The sequence below is a fragment of the Typopeltis vanoorti genome, chromosome 15 (genome assembly GCF_054136105.1).
Source record: "Typopeltis vanoorti isolate ZY-2024b chromosome 15, IOZ_Tvanoo_1.0, whole genome shotgun sequence".
Classification (NCBI taxonomy): Eukaryota; Metazoa; Arthropoda; class Arachnida; order Uropygi; family Thelyphonidae; genus Typopeltis; species Typopeltis vanoorti.
Window position 1 is genome coordinate 31340454 of NC_143563.1, and position 19287 is coordinate 31359740.

Sequence of the window (19287 nt, forward strand, 5' to 3'; positions counted from 1 at the left end):
CGCTTAACGCGAATTTGATATGCACGATAATCAGTTAGCACGATCGAGTGAAATGATCCTATTTCCCGCTTTAAGCGAGTGATTAATATCAGTAAACGCGATTTTTTTACGTTATTCTAAACTTTTTGTCGCCAATCTGCAGCGAGCGGAAAAGCTGGGAATCATTAAGAAACATGACAGGGGCGCTAGCAATACAATAATTGTGTGAGACCTGGCATACAGCGAGTCTACAGTTTGGACTATATTAAATAAGAGCAAAGAATACAAAGAACAAGGAAAGGTTGCCACTGCTTCTTTAAGCATGCAGATCATCCGAAATAGAAGCCATTTAATGATCGAGATGGGTTTTCTATCACTCTCGATTGAGGATTATCACCAATAAAGAATACCTCTTAGTATAGGGACTAGTCAGACAAAAGCTCTCAATATTTTTACCTCATCGAAAGAGGCCAAATTTCAAGAGGAATGTGAAAGCTTTGCTGCGAATTTAGGATGGTTTGACCGTTTTAAAAATCGAACTGGACTGCATAACGTAAGAATAACTGAAGAATTTTCCAGTGTTGATAAAGATTCTGTGGCCAAGTTTCCTGAAGAATTGCAAAGGATAATTCAGGAGGGTGATTATGGCGATCGGCAAATATTCAACGTCGACGAAACTGGTATCTTTTGGAAGTGTATGCGAACAAAAACTTTCCTGGCTAAAACGGAAGCATCTCAACTAGGATAAGTATCTAAAGAGCGTCTTACGCTTTTATTAGGAGGCAACTTTTAAACTGAAGTCTATGTTAGTTTATTGTGCATAAAATCCAAGATCTAACAATTGAAGAAATCAGCATAATAGGAAAAAAAACAAAAACTTGGAGTTAACGAACTGGATCTTCCTCGATTCCCATTCATTCCCTGTTCTCCAGGGGTTTCAAGAATGTTATGACTTAGCATACTCAATCACATTGAGTAGGCTAAAGGAAATTTTGTTTGATGCTGATTCTGATTATGGAATGAAGCTTCAAATCCGATGAAATCTTGATAAAGCAATCGCCAGCTATCACAAATTGCATGAAAAGAAGACAAAGTCGAGCACTATTCAAACATATTTACTTATTTATTTGTAAAAAAGTAGCTCGATTAAATGTTTAGACATTCAATAAAAATTGAAGCAATTGATTTTTATTAACTTTAATGATTTTATCCTCTAATATAGCTTATACTGCAATTTTTTTCCACATTTACGCTAACTGATGGATGAGTTAAAATTATTCCTATTGTTTATTGTATTCGACTAATGCGATTTCGCTTAGCGCGAATTATTTGATAGATTAATTAATCGCGTTAAGCGATATTTTTCTGTATTTTGTCAAATGCTTTTGAAAAATCTAGCAGGCTATTCCCCTGATCCAATTCAGTTGTTACATTATTATAAAAAACGAGTAAATCAATGAGGCATGATTTATCATTGACAAAACCATGCTGACCCGCATATAGTATCCGATTCCCATTCATCGATTCTGGAATCTTGAGATGTTGATAGGTTGAGCATTTCTACTTCTGTCTTGGAGTCTCCTTTATGGAACGGAACTATTTTGTCTTCTTTCCTCTCCTTTGGGATCCTAATAGAGCCGAGACTCAAGCTGGTCAAAGACACTACGATTTTCCCGTAATATATGAGCTGATATCTTATCTAATCCCAGAGCTGTATGTACATCAATGTTCTGTAATATCGTATATATCTTTGCTTCATCTAACTCTGTTTCAATATCAACCCTTGTCAAATCTGTTATTACTGCAATATCTCCACCTGGATGATGGAGTGTGCAAAGTGATTACCCACTCATTCAACTATGTTATCTGCTTCTGTCACCTCCCTACCATCAGTATTCATCAAAATTATTCTACCATGGTCATTCCTCCTTTTGTTTACCACATACCGAAAAATTTCTTCGGATTATCTTAGGCTCGCTCAGCTAAATTCATCTCGTACACTTTTTTTTTCTTTACCATACCAGTCACTCTTCTTGCCTGTGCTTTATACTGCTGATGAAAGTGTTGATCGCCTTTCTCTTTAAATGTCTTCGTAATATGCGAGCTGATATCCTTTATTAGAAATCCTCCACAAGCATTTCTTTTTTAGTAATTCATGTTTAATGCTGTTACTTATCTATTTAATTCTTACTTTATTTATCCTCTTGACTAGGTATGCTTTCTAATATTCCTTCCTTCAAGTGGTCCTTGACCATTTCCTATGCATTACTAACATCATTCCCTTGTAGTTTATTGTCCCGTAGCCCCCCCTCCCCCCTCCAAGCACCTGAGTTTGTCATAATTACCAAATCTGTAATTCCACATGTTACTGTAATCACCTCCAAGACTAAAACTACATGGTCGCTGGCGAAAATGTAGCTACGTTCGTTCTTTTTATAGAGATCTTCAGATACAAATACAAGGTGTATATAAAAGAAGTCTTTATCCATACGCCAACTATGAGATATTTCGATTCTATCATTGAAGAGAAAATACTTAAAATATTTTGGCAGAGGTGGCAAGTTGATAACTGGCTTATCAACTAGCTGCGCGATTGATGTTAATGCAACATTGGTGTCTCTAGATATTAAAAGGTTGGCCGCTTCCTACCCCAGGGTAAGAAGTGGCTAGCTTATTAGACCCGAGGGACTAGAAACTTTTAATCAGCAATATAATCCCACAATCTCCGAAAATTTTCACACTAAAGAAATGTTTGTATTATTTACAGTGGCCAAATAAAAAAAAATGTATCAACAATTATATATATTTTTGAAGAGAAAATGCTAACATCCTATTGCAGTAGTGGCAACTTGACACATTAAATAAAACAAAAAAAATTCACCATGGGTGTGCCTATAGCACGGTGTTCGAAGACGGCAGCTAAAGTGTTAAAAGAATATGTTAAAGAACATTTAGCATTTTCTTTCTAACAAATGGCATTGCTGTCTTCGAACACCATGCACACCCATGGTGAAGTTTTCCACCATGCAAAAAGAAACAAACCAGCCATAAAAGTTAATACACATAATACTCTAGCACCAGAGCCTCAGTTGCTTCCTTCATACTTCCGCACATTCTGACTCAATCCTCTAAGACCGACTAATGTAGTTTCTCCTGAAGAAAAGTTCTCTGGTAGGAGGTACATCCTTCTGAATGAATAAACTGCCTAAATTATTTAACCATGGCCCAGTGTTATTAACTGAATTCAAGCAAGAGCAATAGTAGTCTTGAAGAGAATAATCACATCGTAGATATGATTTCGGCCTAGCAGTAATGTCACCAGTTCAATAATCTGCAAAAGAAGTACCAAGAATATAAATATCTCTTCTTATGTTTAGAATGTCAGATATTCATTGACTTCATTTATGAGGAACGTTCAAATGTATAACCTAAAAAATATCTATGTCACCGAGCGTATTTCTAGTTCTTAGGAGAAAAAAAAAATCATTGTAATGAATTTTTATATAATGAATTTCTTTACTCTGCTTCCTCAACTTGACTTAATTCGACTCCAAATTATTTCAAGTCACAGAACCAAACCTCTTGTACTTTTATTAAATAGAATAAAAGCAATTTTATTTATAGTTTAGGAAAATTTAATAGGAATTAAAAGTTATAATAAAAAAGAAAACTAAAATATTTTTAATATGGTTTTTTAAATTAATGTTGCCATTAACTTTTTATATAAGTATTAAATAAAACTTCTTTCATTTATCAGAAATACTTTTTCTGTGGTAACAAGAGGAAGTCAAGATTAATTGAGGTTGTCAGGGGTTGGACATGGTGATTTTCTGGGTAAAGGAACTTCACGCAGCTGCTGTGATCCGAATAAGAGGGAATTTAAACGTAATGGATCATGAAATAACTGACTGCCTGTATGTGAACGGAATTATACGAAGATACTGCATGGAATTCTATGTGAGTTGGCAGTTTAGAATCGCGCTGCCAATCGATATTATTACAGTTAAGAGAACGTTGGAGGCTGTCTTGGAAAACACGGACAACAACCATAAGTTAAAAAAAATCGTTCAACTAATTCCGTAAAAGCAATCATCTTTTATTACTTTCATATTATTTTATTAGAATGTTTTTTGGCATACGGGGAGAATCTCGCACTGCTTTGCAGCAGAATATAAAAGTCTACTATAAAATCAAAGCATTTATTTTTTATATTCCAACTACAGAATTCTTGACTAATACAGAACAAGTAAATATCCCATTTTCTTGTTTATTACAATAGCACACGAAATATTAAACCTTAAAATCCGTAATCGTTGCAGTTACGTGATGTTAAATTTATGCATAGTCACGGAAAATCAACATTGGCGATAACTGAAAATGGTACATTATTATTCCCTCTAGTTCCAAAAAGAAATTTAAAGTTTTAAAAATGAGCGCAATAAATTCAACAAGAGCAAACAAATATTAATTACGATGGAGACATGAATTACTATAAAAATTTAACTGTTATTATTTTCCAGGCTATCATAAACAGCGCTGTAAGCTTTTATTGTAATTAGCGTGCCCTCTTTCGTCTAAAATAAATCAAGAATAAAACTCAAACGGGAACAATTAGAGGTGTAGCAAGTAAATGTTTCGAATAAATACTTCCAGATTTGCATTTCGCATAGAATTTTAAACCTCTATGTACTCGTACTAATTTTATTTTTAATTATTCTGCTTTGCTAGAAACAGTTTTAATTACGTTTTTTTTTAAAAATTTCTTTATAACGGATTAAAAATTTACGTGAATCGTCTGCTATTGTTGTTAATATTTTCGAAGTTTTGTTTTTTTTCATTTGGTGACGACAGGTGGCCAAGTTGCTAGTCATTTACATAATCGTAATGCACTAATGCAACCCAATACTTCTGTTTACTTAAGACATTTTACACTACATTTCATCTAGTATTAGAACGTTTTCCAACAGCTTAACTACATAACCGATTGTAATTCGAGAAGTGTGTTTGCTAATCCTATGTCAATGTTTATCAAAACATCTTTGTTAGCTTTCTTATATAAAGGCTTGTAACGTGATGCTTGTTTCTTTGTACAAGTTCTACTACGTTAGGAGCAGAATGTGCACGTGAACACGCAGCACTAGAACCTAAATAATATGTTAGTGTTATAATTTTATGATGTTTTCTTCGGTATTAAACGTTTTTATTTTATTTTATTTAATTTATTCTCAGAATAGATATTTGTATATATTTCTAATTTATACAAGTGTGTAAAATACTATATTTATCAGAATTACTTGAATCGTCTGCTATTGTTAATGTTTTCGAAGTTTTTTTTTTTTTTTCATTTGTTGACGACAGGTGGCCAAGTTGCTAGTCACGATTAAGTAATAAATATAATAATATTTATTACTTAATATTTATTAAGTAATAAATATTATTATATTTATTACTTAATAAAAACGCTTGAAGCGAACGTTATAAATGAAGTGTTGCAAAAAAAGTGCATATTGTGAGTTACTAAGAATTAGAATAAATTAAGTTTTTTTTAAAATTTTTTTATTTATTTATTTTATTTTTTAACAACTGCAGTTTGGTCTATTAGAATAATTATTTCTTCAAATATAAGCAGTTTGGATAAATGCCATTAAATTGGTTGGCATAGCAACTCGACATGTCAAAAACTTTTTTTTTTTTTTTTCGATTTTGGCAAATGACCAGATTTTCAACAACTTCCTGCTGAGAAAATATTTCAAAATGACGTATCGAGCCTTCGAAATTTAATCTTTAATTCCGCTCACCCCCATTTCCTTTAATAAATTCATCTTAAGATGCACTTTCAGCAAAAAGTAAATTTGTTGACGTCGCCAAAAAAAAAAAAGAATAAAAAAGAAAGAAAGAAAATAAAGAACTGACCAGCTATACTTTTTATTTATTTATTTATTTAAAATACTTAAAACTAGGCAGTTGTTTTCGATAAAAACATGTAAAATAGCAATAGTAATCATGGAAATTTTAATATTATATATATATATATATATATATATATATATTTTTTTTTTTTTTTTTTTTTCAAAATTCATTTTTATTCGGTTGGAATATTATAAAAAAGGTTTAATGACTATTACCGAGAGAAAAGATGACAAGATATATTTAAAAAAGATACTACTAGTTTACTAGTTTCGTTACATGAACATCCTCAGGTATCACAATCAAAGAAGTATATAAAAAATTACAGAGACTTAAAATTGTGCTAACAGAACAAGTATAAAAAACAGTAGCGTGTTACTGATGATGATGATGATGAATAAATAATAATAAAAAACGCTACTGTTTTTTATACTTGTTCTGTTAGCATAATTTTAAGTCTCTGTAATTTTTTATATACTTCTTTGATTGTGATACCTGAGGATGTTCATGTAACGAAACTAGTAAACTAGTAGTATCTTTTTTAAATATATCTTGTCATCTTTTCTCTCGGTAATAGTCATTAAACCTTTTATATATATATATATATATATATATATATGAAGCAGTAAAAATAAATATTATTATTATTTTCTTACAATTCCAGCATCGAGCTGAACACTTACTACATTTTGATCGTAAAACTGGAGGTCTTGTTGAGCCGTTGTACCTGCTCTGCAACTAATAGGCTTGGAGGTGCAGAAAACTTAGGGATGTTAATGTATTTACATTTGGAAAACAATATTGATGATACGCCCACGTATAACACGTTAAAGATAGGGTTGTATCGACAAGAAAAACGGATGATAATACGAAACAAGTTGCAAATGTTAGTTAAAACAGGACGGACCATCACAGCAGACATGAATACGTACATGCAGTTTCGATCTGCAGTTTGTCTTTGTATAAATATTTAACCAAAATCTGTACAAGTGCCTTTCTTCATCCTGTTTAGTCCTAGATACATGGAATCTAAATTTCTATATTGTATTTCTGTCTCTAAGTTTTGGGAAGTAATCGCGATTAGCTGTTCATATTTTTAGTAATAACGAATAAGTTATGTATCCTTATATTTGAATTACAAAAAAGCTAACAGTTAGACATAAGTAAGCACATGTTACGTGACTCATATTTTGAATGCTATCAACCTAATTTTTTCTGATCTCCCTGATGATGTTCTTGCAACAAAGGATGAAATATATTGGATTTAGATAACCAAAAAAATACATATATCTATGACACAAAGCACAAACCCTTACGACTGCGTGTAGAAGACCATAATAGAGGTGGCTGCCAAAAATAAAATGCCCATTAAAGACCAGTTAAATTTGAAATGCCTAAATAAATGAGACTTTCAACTCATACTAAGTTTCACTGGAGCGGGAGTCTCGTCCTTACCAAGATTGTAACCCAAGTCTTTCCAACCAAATGGCATGTTAATATTCTTTTGCCAAGAAGTGATCCTTCAAACCAAAAATTACCATACGTGTTAACCATGTATATAAAATGAAACCGGAGGAGAAACTAGGTACACTGGTGTCCAAAAACTAAGGATGGACTACATTTTTCCCTGCATATCAAAAACGTTTCATGATTACAACCAAATGTGGACATAAATTTATTGCCAGCATACCAATAAATTATATTATACAAAAAAAGTGTTATAATTTTTTTACAAATTAAATTGCAATGCGTTTTTGGCAAAATTTAGGAATTAATGTACAGTGCTTACAGAAAACTATGCGGAGAGATATTTCAATATGGAATATGTCCGCCCCGAAATGCGATGCAGCTTTCACAACGTCGTACCATGCTTAGCACCAAATGATTCAAGAGTTCGTCAGAGTTGGTCTCCTCCTTCAGAGCAAGGATGAGACCTTGTTTGTTTTCTGGAGGGGAATTTCGAGCAGCAATACGTCTCTCTTTTGTGTCCTAAACCTTTTATGAAGTTGAGATCTGGGGAGCGTTCTGGCCACCCGATTCGAATAATATCCTTGGTCTCCAGAATTCTTTGGCACGGAACAATCGAACATGATGTTGAAGAACACTCGTTGTAATATCGTTCACCAATCATAGTCCCTTTTTCCAGCACGTCGCTCGGTGCGTCTATTAAGCACATTGCCGCCATACACCATAACCTCAGCCCCGCCGTATCTATCCCTTTCAAGAACATTCTCGCGATGGTAAGCAATACTGCTTTCACGCCAGATCAAGTATTGTCCAGAATCGGAGAAAAGACTAAATCGACTCTCATCTACGTATAAAGAATACATTATTAGCCCATTGGTATCTTGTGCTTGAATGGAGCCGACTTGCAAGCTGATCTACCGTGGTGGGTCGATTGTTTTTTTTTTTTTGTGGTTTATAACCAAAAATCTGTCTTCGTGATCCGTGGTACATAGAGGGCGATCTCTTAGCAAACGTCTAGAACGCATTCCATTAGTTTGAAACGCTGCCCAGAGTCTGGATACAACGCTGTGTGAGATTTCAAACTCTCTGGCAACATCCGTAATTTTGCGGCCTTCTTCAAGCTTTCCAATAATTCTTACGCGCATGAAATCATCTAGTGATGTGTTTGAGACATTACATCAGTGGCGGCTCGTGGCTTGAAATCGTGGGGATGCTGCAGCTTTCGAAATATATATATATATATACACACACACACACACACACACTATAAGTACAGTGTATACGTGTTTGGATAAAATATCAAAATTATGGTAAAAAAAAAAAAAAAAATATGAAAAAATATTGTTTATTATCAATAAAATTATACAGTTTAGTATAATTCAAAATTACTTAAAAATAAAATCCATTATTATAACCCCAATAATGTTCTAAAATAAAAACTCTAACAAATGTTATGTTTTTAATTGTAATGTCCAAATATTTAAAGAGACGGAGTAAACACGATAAGCACTACGAACACTCTACAACTGGCGCAAACTGCATATAAACAACAGTGGAACTGCGCGAAGGACAGTGCCGCCTTACGCTAATAGCTCGCATCTCACTATGACGTTCATGTGCTTGCGCGCGTAGCAATATGACACTGTGGTAAACACCGTGCTGCTAGTGTCCTTTCCTTCGCCCTCCTAAGTGCTACAAGATGGATTTTTATTACTTTTTATACAGAATAAGAGAATTGTATAGGATTGTTGATGATAAAATTAAATATTACAAGCAAATATAAATAAATTAATAAATATATTTATACAGCGAGAAAAATTGGGAGTGCTGCAGTTCCGCTGTGCCTATGCACGAGCCGCCCCTGCAAGACATCCAAGTGTGCCACTTTATTCCTTCACAATAAGAGTTTCCTTCAAACACAATTCGCTTAACTCAGCCTTTTGCATTTTATCCTGTTCAGTGCTACCACGTGACCCCTTTGCTCGCGATTCGAAAATTTGAATTTGCAGAATTTCCAGTCTACAGTACTTTATGAAGTGTAATAGTTACTTTTTATTGATTTATCAAAAAAAAAAAAAAAAAGAAAGAAAGAAAAGGAATCTAAGATTACCAGGAAAACAAAAACGGACTAAATAATTCTAAGTATTTAAGTGATGAAGAACCATAATAACATAGTTTTCCATCATATAATAATATATAAAATAAATATCAACATATCATAAATAACGCTCTGCTTATTGGTCTCCAGAGCAGGTTTGCAAGCTATGTAAAAATAAATAAAAATATTTTAAAAAAATAACAATAACAATTTTTAAAGAATTATTTTAGTCCGCCTACCATACTGATGCATTATAGGATTACTGCCTTCGTGAGCTTGGGAGGGGCGGGTGGGGACGCATAAAAACAGCTTCAGCTTTTAAACAGTTATCCTTTCTTGTGCCTTTTAGAGCGTAGCTTTGGTTTAGTAAGACAGAAAAATATGAGGACAAAGTTTAGGCTCTGGAAATAACTAAACACGATAGATGAATACAAAAAAGATTGTTTACCTTCATTATTATCTTCTAGGTCTCCGTCTCATTTTGTTAAATATTTCTTCATCGGGAAATTTTTTTAAATTCTTAATTTTTTTTTTTTTTTTTTAAATTCCTTTTGCATGGAATAAATCTCTGTCTTACTTTTCTTTCTTAATATTTTCATCTTAGTAAACAAATATTCATCGTGCAACCACTCCTATCAAGTTTAATTCAGCGGCTATAATGTAAACGCATGTTGTTGTTACGTGGATATCATCACTGCTATGCAAATTTCTCACCAATAAATCACGAGATAAACTATTTTGAACTTTCTTCTCCCATCATACAATGAATTATGAGATTGAATTACCAACAGATAATTTTTCGTTAATTTTATTAATGCATTAACACTATAGCTTTAATACAGGTGTATTTTTATATGTGGAACCAGAGATATGATTTAACAAAGGCTTAATAAAAAAAGAATTTTAATATTATATTATTACGTAGTAATTTTATTATATAATATTGTAATATTATTTTATTATATAATATTTTAATATTATTTTATTACATAGTAATTTTATTGCCCACTGTAAGAAACACCTTCTGCTTGCCTATAACTGATTACAATATAAAATGATTCTTTGCTGCTGACCCGACCGCCAATATCCTTGGAGGGTAATGGATGGCAATGCTGTAGCCAGTGAAGCTCTAACTGAGGCTCGGCTATTGCTCTTACCCTCCTGCCATGATCAGAGCTTTAATTGCTCAATAACACCTTATCCCTACACTGTCCTCTACAGATAACGGGGAAGATGAAAAGCATTCTTGCTTCGCCCTTTTAAGCCAGTCCTTATAAGGACTGTGGTAAATATAACAGCTGCGATCTTTATAGATACTATGAATAGATGCTATGAAGGCTTTTGAAAAGGTGTGGCATCAGGGTCTTCTCATCAAATTCTACCAATTAGTCTAACAAAAATAATTGACACATACCTCAAAGATAGATACATGCAGGTCAAAATAAACGAAACTGTATCAACCAGACGCAAAACCTTAGTAGGTGTGCGGTAGGGCTCACTTCTGCCCCCCCCCCCCTGCTATTTTCTATCTACATAGCTGATATCCCTCAAAACCCAAGTTCAACAATCACTGCATTATATGTAGATGATACTGCTTTATTAGAAAGATATCTCAGCCCTAAACTGGCTATCAGAAGAATCCAAAGCAGTATTCATACACTGGAGAAGTGACTGATGGACTGGAGGATCCAAGCAAATCCCCAGAAGAGTTCAGCCATGCTATTCTCCAAAAACAAGGTCCACACCAAGGAGGACATACACCTGCTAGGAGTCAAGATTCCATGGCAGACTGCGGTCAAATATCTCGGCGTGGTGCTTGACAAAAAACTCCAATTCACCAGTCATATAAAACACACAAGCTCGAAGACATCCAAAGTAATCGCGCAACTCTACCCCATGATCAACAGAAGAAGCAAACTGGATACCCGGAACAAACTATTCGTATACAGGATGGTAATACGCCCAGTCATCACTTACGCATCTCCTGCATGGAGCCATACCTCGGATACAAGCATTCAAAAACTGCAGAGGATACAGAATAAATGCCTGAGAATGATTCTGGACGCCCCATGGTTCATTAGAAACTCCTAGATTCACAGAGAAGTCAATATTCCCTACATCACATCCCTCCTTTATGATCTAGCAGAAAAGTTCTTCACCAAGACAAGCAATCATCCAAATCCGCTGATCATGCAAGCTTCAAATTACAATGAAACAGAATTCTACAAATTTAAAAGACCCAAGTCAATTCTATGCTAAGCTGAACACAGCTAATCTCACTGCCCTTCCAGGGCGAGCTTAAAGCTCAATAATTCTCCACTCAAAAAACTTCCCTCTCAGACAAAGGGAATATGAAAAGCATTTATGCTTCACCCACCAAACCAGTAACGTTCTGCGATGTAGTAAACATCCCCGTGTGGTGGCCGGGATAAGAATAGCCCCACCGTAGCCCATGCATGTCGTACAAAGCGACTAAAACGAGTACCAAGGGAGGGTAATGGATGGCAATGCTGAGCCAATCAAGTTTTAACTGAAGCTAGGCAATTGCTGTTACCATCTTGCCAATTGCTGTTACCATCTTGCCATGATCAGAGCTTATATCCCTATATTACTCCAGCCATACATTTTCTTCTACAGATAACGGGGAATATGAAAAGCACTTTTGCTTCACCCATCTAGCCAAAAAAAAAAAAAAAAAAACGTACTAAACAAACTCTCACGTTACCTATGAAACCTAATATTAGCATTCTAATCATTAGATGTGCTGCTAATTATTTATGTTTTCGATAAGTTTAATCGTCTTGTAATTAGTAATGACTTTGCTCTTATTGTGCTGATATATTGTACTTTTAATTAATTGTTCGATTAATAATTACTCAGAGCTTGTAATGGCTATTAACGCAGATTTCGTGATGTAGTCTACACCTCCATAAAAGCCAGTTTATAACTTAAATCAGTTTTATTATTATAGACTGCAGAAAATGGGAAAAAAAATGTCTATGAAAACACAATTATGGTACGAAATTTCAAATAAAGGATCTAATATTTCTAATAAAAAATATAATATTCATTGTTATCCTATATATATATATATTGTTTCTGTTATTAACAGTAATAAACATTTCTTTCTTTCTTTCAGAAAATCAAAAACATTTCCTACACCATTAAATAATATATTTAATTCATTCATATGGAGTTTCCTCCATTTTTCTCCCTCGTCCCTGGTTTGAATTGCAGGATACATTCAATCCAATACCCTTGGAGGGTAATGGATGACTTTTTCTGTCCTACGGTATTTTTACTAATCTACCTCTTCCCTAGATCCTATATCTTTTTTTTTTTTTTTGGCCGTGGCCAAACCTAAGACTGACATGTCTTCACTACTTCCTAGGGTGAGAACGGTCGGTTTTCAAACTGACCCATCCCTAAACAAAAGACATATCTGCAAAGCACTTTGTGAGGCAGTAGGTTCCGAAAACATTTACGGGTTTACCCCCTTTGGGGCAGGGAGATACCAGGTAGTGGTAAAAAACACCACAACTAGGGACAAACTGCTGGAGGGTTTTAAATGTAATGACGTAGAAATCACTCCGTTCTTAGTGGGAAGCCTATTAAGAACGGTAAAAATTGACAGGTTCCCCCTCGAATATATAGAAAATAGCGACGACGTCATTCACAAGACATTCGCTAAATGGGGCACAATTAAGAACATTAAACGAGGCACTGATGTCGACTACCCGGATTGGAAATCAGGAGTGGTCATCTTCACAATGGAGATGAAAACTCCTGTTCCGAACTTTGTCACCATCGGCTCCGAAAAAGTCATGGTAAACTACCCAGGTGTCACAAAGCAATGCTACAGGTGTGGCTCCCACGAACACCTGGGAGCAGAGTGTGCCAAGGCCAAGTGCAGCAATTGTGGCGAATCTGGCCATTCCCTACCACATTGCACCAACCCCTGCAAGAAATGCCACCAAAAAGACCACAGTTACAATGTGTGTCAACACAGAACAGCAGCAGAACGAATGGGGGGTGCGATACAACCACTTCCCGTTCCTCCCCCCCTTAGCTCTGACAACACAGAACCACCAAAAATACCCACCCCGACCCCGCCACCGATATCAACAGCCCAACCCAAACGTGGCAAACAAGAGGGGTTCAAACAAGTATCGCTGGGTAAAACCAAAAAGTACAGAAGCCAAAATTCAACAGCCAGCGTTCCCCCCACCACCACGAACGCAGATACAACCACAGCATCTGCCATAGAGGAAATGGACACCTCTACAGCAAAACGTCAAAGGGAACAGGTAGAAGACGAACAAGCTTCGTTTAAAAGGTTGCCTATGGGCGGAAACCCTACTACCCTCCCCACGACAGGAACAGAACCCACCCCAGCACCATTCCCTAAAATAATTCCAGGGGGAGCTACTATTCTCCACCACGTCCAAAAAGACCAGGACGGGTTCGAAAGAATCCACAATGCCATAGAGAAAAGCGGCGAGCCACACTTCTATGCCCACTACACAAAGGGTTCATCAAAACCCTGTGTTGGCTTGGAATGGGACAAACTTGCCGTGCCAGATATTCTAAATGAGGAACAAAACTCCTTTAGGAACTCCATTCTAGCCGCCAATATGGGCTTACACGACAGCGACATCACAGCGCTATACCAAGCACTAATCAAAATAGTTACCGAAGAGACACTAAAATTCTAATTGTCCCTCCCTATAACTACACCACTAAAATGAACAACACCTTTCGCGTCGCCACTCTCAACATTAACGGTATGCGCTCCGTCAACGCACAAGGCGCTGTTTGGAGCCTAATCTTACTGCATGAGGTTCATGTACTCTTTCTTCAGGAGACGCATTTTTATCAGTACTGGGACATAGAAAACTTCTCCAGAAGCTTCCCCGTTCAGAGCTTCTGGTGTTTCGGAGAGCGCTGTGCGAGGGGGGTGGGAATCCTTATCCGTCAGCCTATTCTAGGCGGGTTTTTCAATGTACAGAAAGATGCCGCAGGACGTCTAGTCTCTATAGACTGGAAGTTTGGAGGTAGAGTCATCCGCTTCCTTAATGTATATGCCCCCAACAACGCCCACCAGCGAAGCGGGTTCTTCATGTCCCTAGAACCCTATTTACACGGGGCTCAGTATATCATCGCCGGGGGGGACTGGAACTGCATCGCTGACGTAAGACTTGACAAAGTTGGTGGCAACATCAACTCCGGTACTGGTGGCTCAAGGGAACTGCAACTCTGCTGTGATAATGTCGACCTCATCGACATCTGGAGGGAACATAATCCAGACACAGTGGGTACCACATGGGCGAGAGGAGGAGTCGCAACTCGACTAGACCGCCTTTATATTTCCAGGAACCTTGGGCCACAAGTTATCTCGGTCAGGCATATAGCGGTTGGTAGCTCGATAACAGACCATGAAATGGTTCTGATGAACATCGAACTACCCGAGGTCGTAGAAACATCGACAGGACCCTGGAAAATGCCTCCAAGCTTCCCCAAAATTTATAGCAAGGATTTGCAGCTGCTATGCGAAGGAAGGAAAAGGGCCCACTGGGACTGGGACGCGTGGGCCCAGTTCAAAACCGAGGCAAAAGAGCTCTTCCAGAACATCTCCAGAGAAAGAGCTCACGCGCAAAGGAAAAAAATGAGAGAGCTGTACCGAGAGCTAGGGTGGTACCGGGCTAACCAGAGAAACGGTATTCCTAGCGATTCGCTTATTAAAGCCGTGGAAATCGAACTCGAGGCACTTCGACGAAAAAAAGTCGCCGAGCTCGATTTTCGCACCAGATTGTTTCTCCGGCAGGCGGAAACACCTTCGGCCGCTTTTTATAACCGGCAGCGCATAGCAGCACAAGATGAGAAAGCGGTTCGGCAAATTCATGCTAACGGGCAAACACTCACAACCACGGGAGACATCCTGCGGCAATTTTCCCAGCATTACACGAGAACCTATTCCGACGAAGCTGAGGAGACAGGCGACTTCGGAGTGTGGAACATTGACAACATGCCTGAACACCTCAGAACTCTTCAAAAGAGACCAATCACTTCGGAAGAGGTTACTCGAGCCTATAAACAGCTTAAGCTACGGAAAACCCCTGGCCTGGATGGGCTAGGCGTTGAGCTCTATCGCTCAGCCTGGAACTTCATCTTGCCTATCCTGGTCTCACTATTCAACAGCTTCCTATTCACTGGTGACGTGCCCGCTGACTTCGTTAGCGGGTACACAATTTTCATCCCCAAGAAAGGGAGAGACCTAAATAGCATGGGTAGCTGGAGGCCCATTTCCTTGACTAACACAGACTACAAATTATTCGCAAGAGTGATTTGTAACCGTCTGAAGTTGGGCATTGGGAATGTGCTAACCAGCACTCAAGTATACGGAGTTCCGGGAAGATCGATGGCACTCAACCTCTTCCTGATAAGAGACCTTCTTCGCTTTGTGACGAACAAGGAACTCCCACTTGCACTCGTATCAGTAGACTTAGATAAAGCGTTCGATAGTGCAAAGCACAACTTCCTGCACTATATCCTAGAGAAAGTCGGAGTGGCGGCCTGCGTAAGGGAAGCAATCAAAAGCATGTACGGTAAAACAACAACGCACATTGCGATTAACGGGTTTCTTTCAGAACCCATTCCCATACGCAGAGGGGTTCGGCAAGGCTGCCCCCTTAGCCCCCTTCTTTTCTCTTTAGTACTAGAGCCTCTTCTAAAAAAAATTGATGAGACGCGCGCAGTAAGAGGAATACCGCTACCCTTAGGCTCCAAACAGAGCAAAACTGTCGCATATGCCGATGACATTGTCGGAACCCTTAGGGATTCCGAATCGATTTACATCTTCTTCGGCATACTGCGAGAGTTCAGCGTGCTCAGTGGTCTTCACACCAACCCAGAAAAAACAAGAATCAAAATTTATGGGAAATTCGACCCTGCCAGTCTTCCGTATGGTCTGAAACCCACAACCGGCCCATTAATAATACTAGGAATTCCCTTCCTAGAGACCCCAGTGTTGCAAACACAACACTTAATAGAAATGTGTTGCGAAAAACTAAAACCCTTCAGTCCCAACTACTTATCATTCGAAGGTAGAGTAACAGTTATCAAAACAGTCCTAAAACCGATGTTACTGCACACTATTAACCTCACAAACATAACAGACACACAAGACAACGCCATTCACAAACATATCACTAATTTTTTCTGGAACAACAGGAAACACGAGGTGCGCAGGGCATTTCTCCATCTTCCCCCCACACAAGGGGGATTCGCCCTGCCAATCCTCAAATACTGCCACCTAACCAACGCTGCTCAGACCATACGGAAAGCACTGGCATCAAATCACCCTTCCGGCAATCTGATGAAATACTTCTTAGGATTTTTCCTACCCTACTTCGGGATCACTGGCCACGCCGGACCATGTGCAGAGACGGTGCCTGAGTGGTACTACACAATATGTAAACTTTTTAAAAAATTGGCAACGGATGGAGTTCGAGTGCTTCAGCTCAGCCCAAACAAGCTGTACTGGAAAATTTTTGACAGCTTTGACTGGGAAAAACCCGATCTGGGCACAAACGAAGAGGTGCTGTTCACCAACATAAAAAACAGCTGGGGGCAACCATTTCACCGGGACTTAGCCTGGAGAATCGCCTACGGCAGACTCCCGGTGAAACTTGTAAAATCAGCTTACAACCCGCGACCATGCAACCCCTTCTGCGACGTCTGCGGTGCGATAGAAACCGTAGGGCACCTCTTCTTTCACTGCCCGCCAGCACAGCGTGTTTGGCACAGACTGGCTGAGGTGCTTGCGATCCCAGCGCTCACATTCCCCGAAATAGTCTTTCTACAGTTTTCTCCCCCAGTAACCAAAAACAAGAAACACCTGATTTTCCTAATAAATGTGATTAAGCACCACATTTGGAAAACCAGGAAAAAACACCTTCTTAACGAGGGGGATCGCATCTATCTCCGTGTTAAGAACTGCCTCTCAGCCTACCTCCGCCGCTTCCTGGAGCAGGAAAGGTACTTACGGGGAGAAGAGCGGTTCCTGAGGAGATGGTGTGATCCACCAACCATCTGCCAGATCATACAGGGGGGAATCCGGTTGTGTCTGCACCTATAACACCTTCAAGTTGTAGGTGTTGACGCTGTCTCGATCTTCCTTCCTGATCAGCATTTAACCCACAGGTAGGTCTAGTCCTTTCACAGTTGAAAGTTTTTCTGTCCCCAGGTTGGGGTTGACCTGAACAAACCCGGACTGCGAAGGCCAACATCGAGGTGGTCCCAAGCCCTTTTCAGGGCGGGGTCTTCCGGGCCAGGTCATCTCCCTTCTTTTCCTGGTTATACTGTTCTGGGTTTGCTCGGCAAACTCATTCCTCTATAGAATTGTCTTCCACATAGTCTTTAGATTTATTTACACTTGTTAAATTTGCTTAGTCTCTCCTTTTTTTTCCTTTTCAGGATTTTTCCTTTTTAAAAGTGAAAAATCAACGACCGTTTTAGAAGCACCCCTGGGGGGTCAACAGCTAAAACAGGTCAGCTGAGGCCTCTTTCATCTACTCTACTACTATGCACTCTATCTTTATTTCCTCTCCTACTATCTGCTGAATCTCAGCCTATCTTACTCCACAGGCCAATGATGAGATACGTTGAACTCACAAAATTTTTTTTTAATGGATGGCAATGCTGTAGCCAATGAAGTTCTAACTGAGGCTCGGCTATATATTGCTGTTACCCTCCTGCCATGATCAGAGTTTAAATGCTCAATATAAATATATATTGCTGTTACCCTCCTGCCATGATCAGAGTTTAAATGCTCAATAACACTCTATCCATACACTGTCCTCTACAGATAACGGGGAAGATGAAAAGCATTCTTGCTTCGCCCCTTTAAGCCAGTCCTTATAAGGACTATAAGGACTCCCTCGTCCCTATTGGGGCGAGTTCATTCCCCTCATGGGGGTTAAGTATTTATGACTGTAGATCAGTGTGTGTTCACGGGGCCGGTTTGTCTGCTTGCGGGATGAATAAAGCCAGATAAACTGGCTGAAAAAACCCTACTGCCCGCGCCCAAGACCGGCTAACTTGGCTATGACTGAGGAAGATCCTCAAATTCCTCACGTCTTCGACTGGAATCGAACCCCGGACAATCTGTCACCAGTCATATGGTTGCGAAGCTAATATAACACGTAGATCAATACATGTGACAGTTAAAATGCATCATATTCGAAATGTTAATGTTTTCTCAATATCGCAAAACAGCCTGAATAAACCTGCTGTATTTTTCAGATTTGTTTTCATTTCAAATGCTTGAAAGCACTTTTAAAATAAATTGAAATAATACCAAGTATACAGAATTATTAAATCCTTGATTATAAAGGATTCATTATAGTAGATATCGACACTCATTTTTAATTCACTTAGAGGAATTACCTGTCTATATACTTACCATAGTACTAAAAACAAAAGGATTTTAACTGAATTGTTAACAATAACAAAATAAACAGTTATTTATGAAAGTATAAATTCGTTATATATTATTAAACTTTATGTTCGATAAAAACAATGATAACAAAATGATTTATTTTTTTTTAAATTTAAACTAATCTTTTAAAAACTATAATTTTAACATACACCTTTTTATAATTCAATAATAAAATTATAAATAATATATCAAATTAACGAAATTCGTGTTGGGGGAGGCTGGGTGAATCAATCGACCGTGAGATGCGGTGATTGATTCATTCAATCCAATATACTTGGAGGGTAATGGATGGCAATGCTGTAGCTAATGAAGTTCTAACTGAGGCTCGGCTATTGCT

At 37.8% G+C, this 19287-nt stretch overlaps 1 long non-coding RNA gene across 1 annotated transcript in view; it reads right to left on the minus strand.

The window, feature by feature from the left end:
- The window catches only part of LOC150098564 (uncharacterized), a 30594-nt gene extending 20560 nt beyond the window's left edge, over nt 1-10034 (minus strand). The window contains exon 1 of the long non-coding RNA XR_016549441.1: nt 9900-10034. This is a non-coding gene — a long non-coding RNA (uncharacterized LOC150098564). The remainder of the gene's footprint in view (nt 1-9899) is intronic.
- Nucleotides 10035-19287: the final 9253 nt, after the last annotated feature.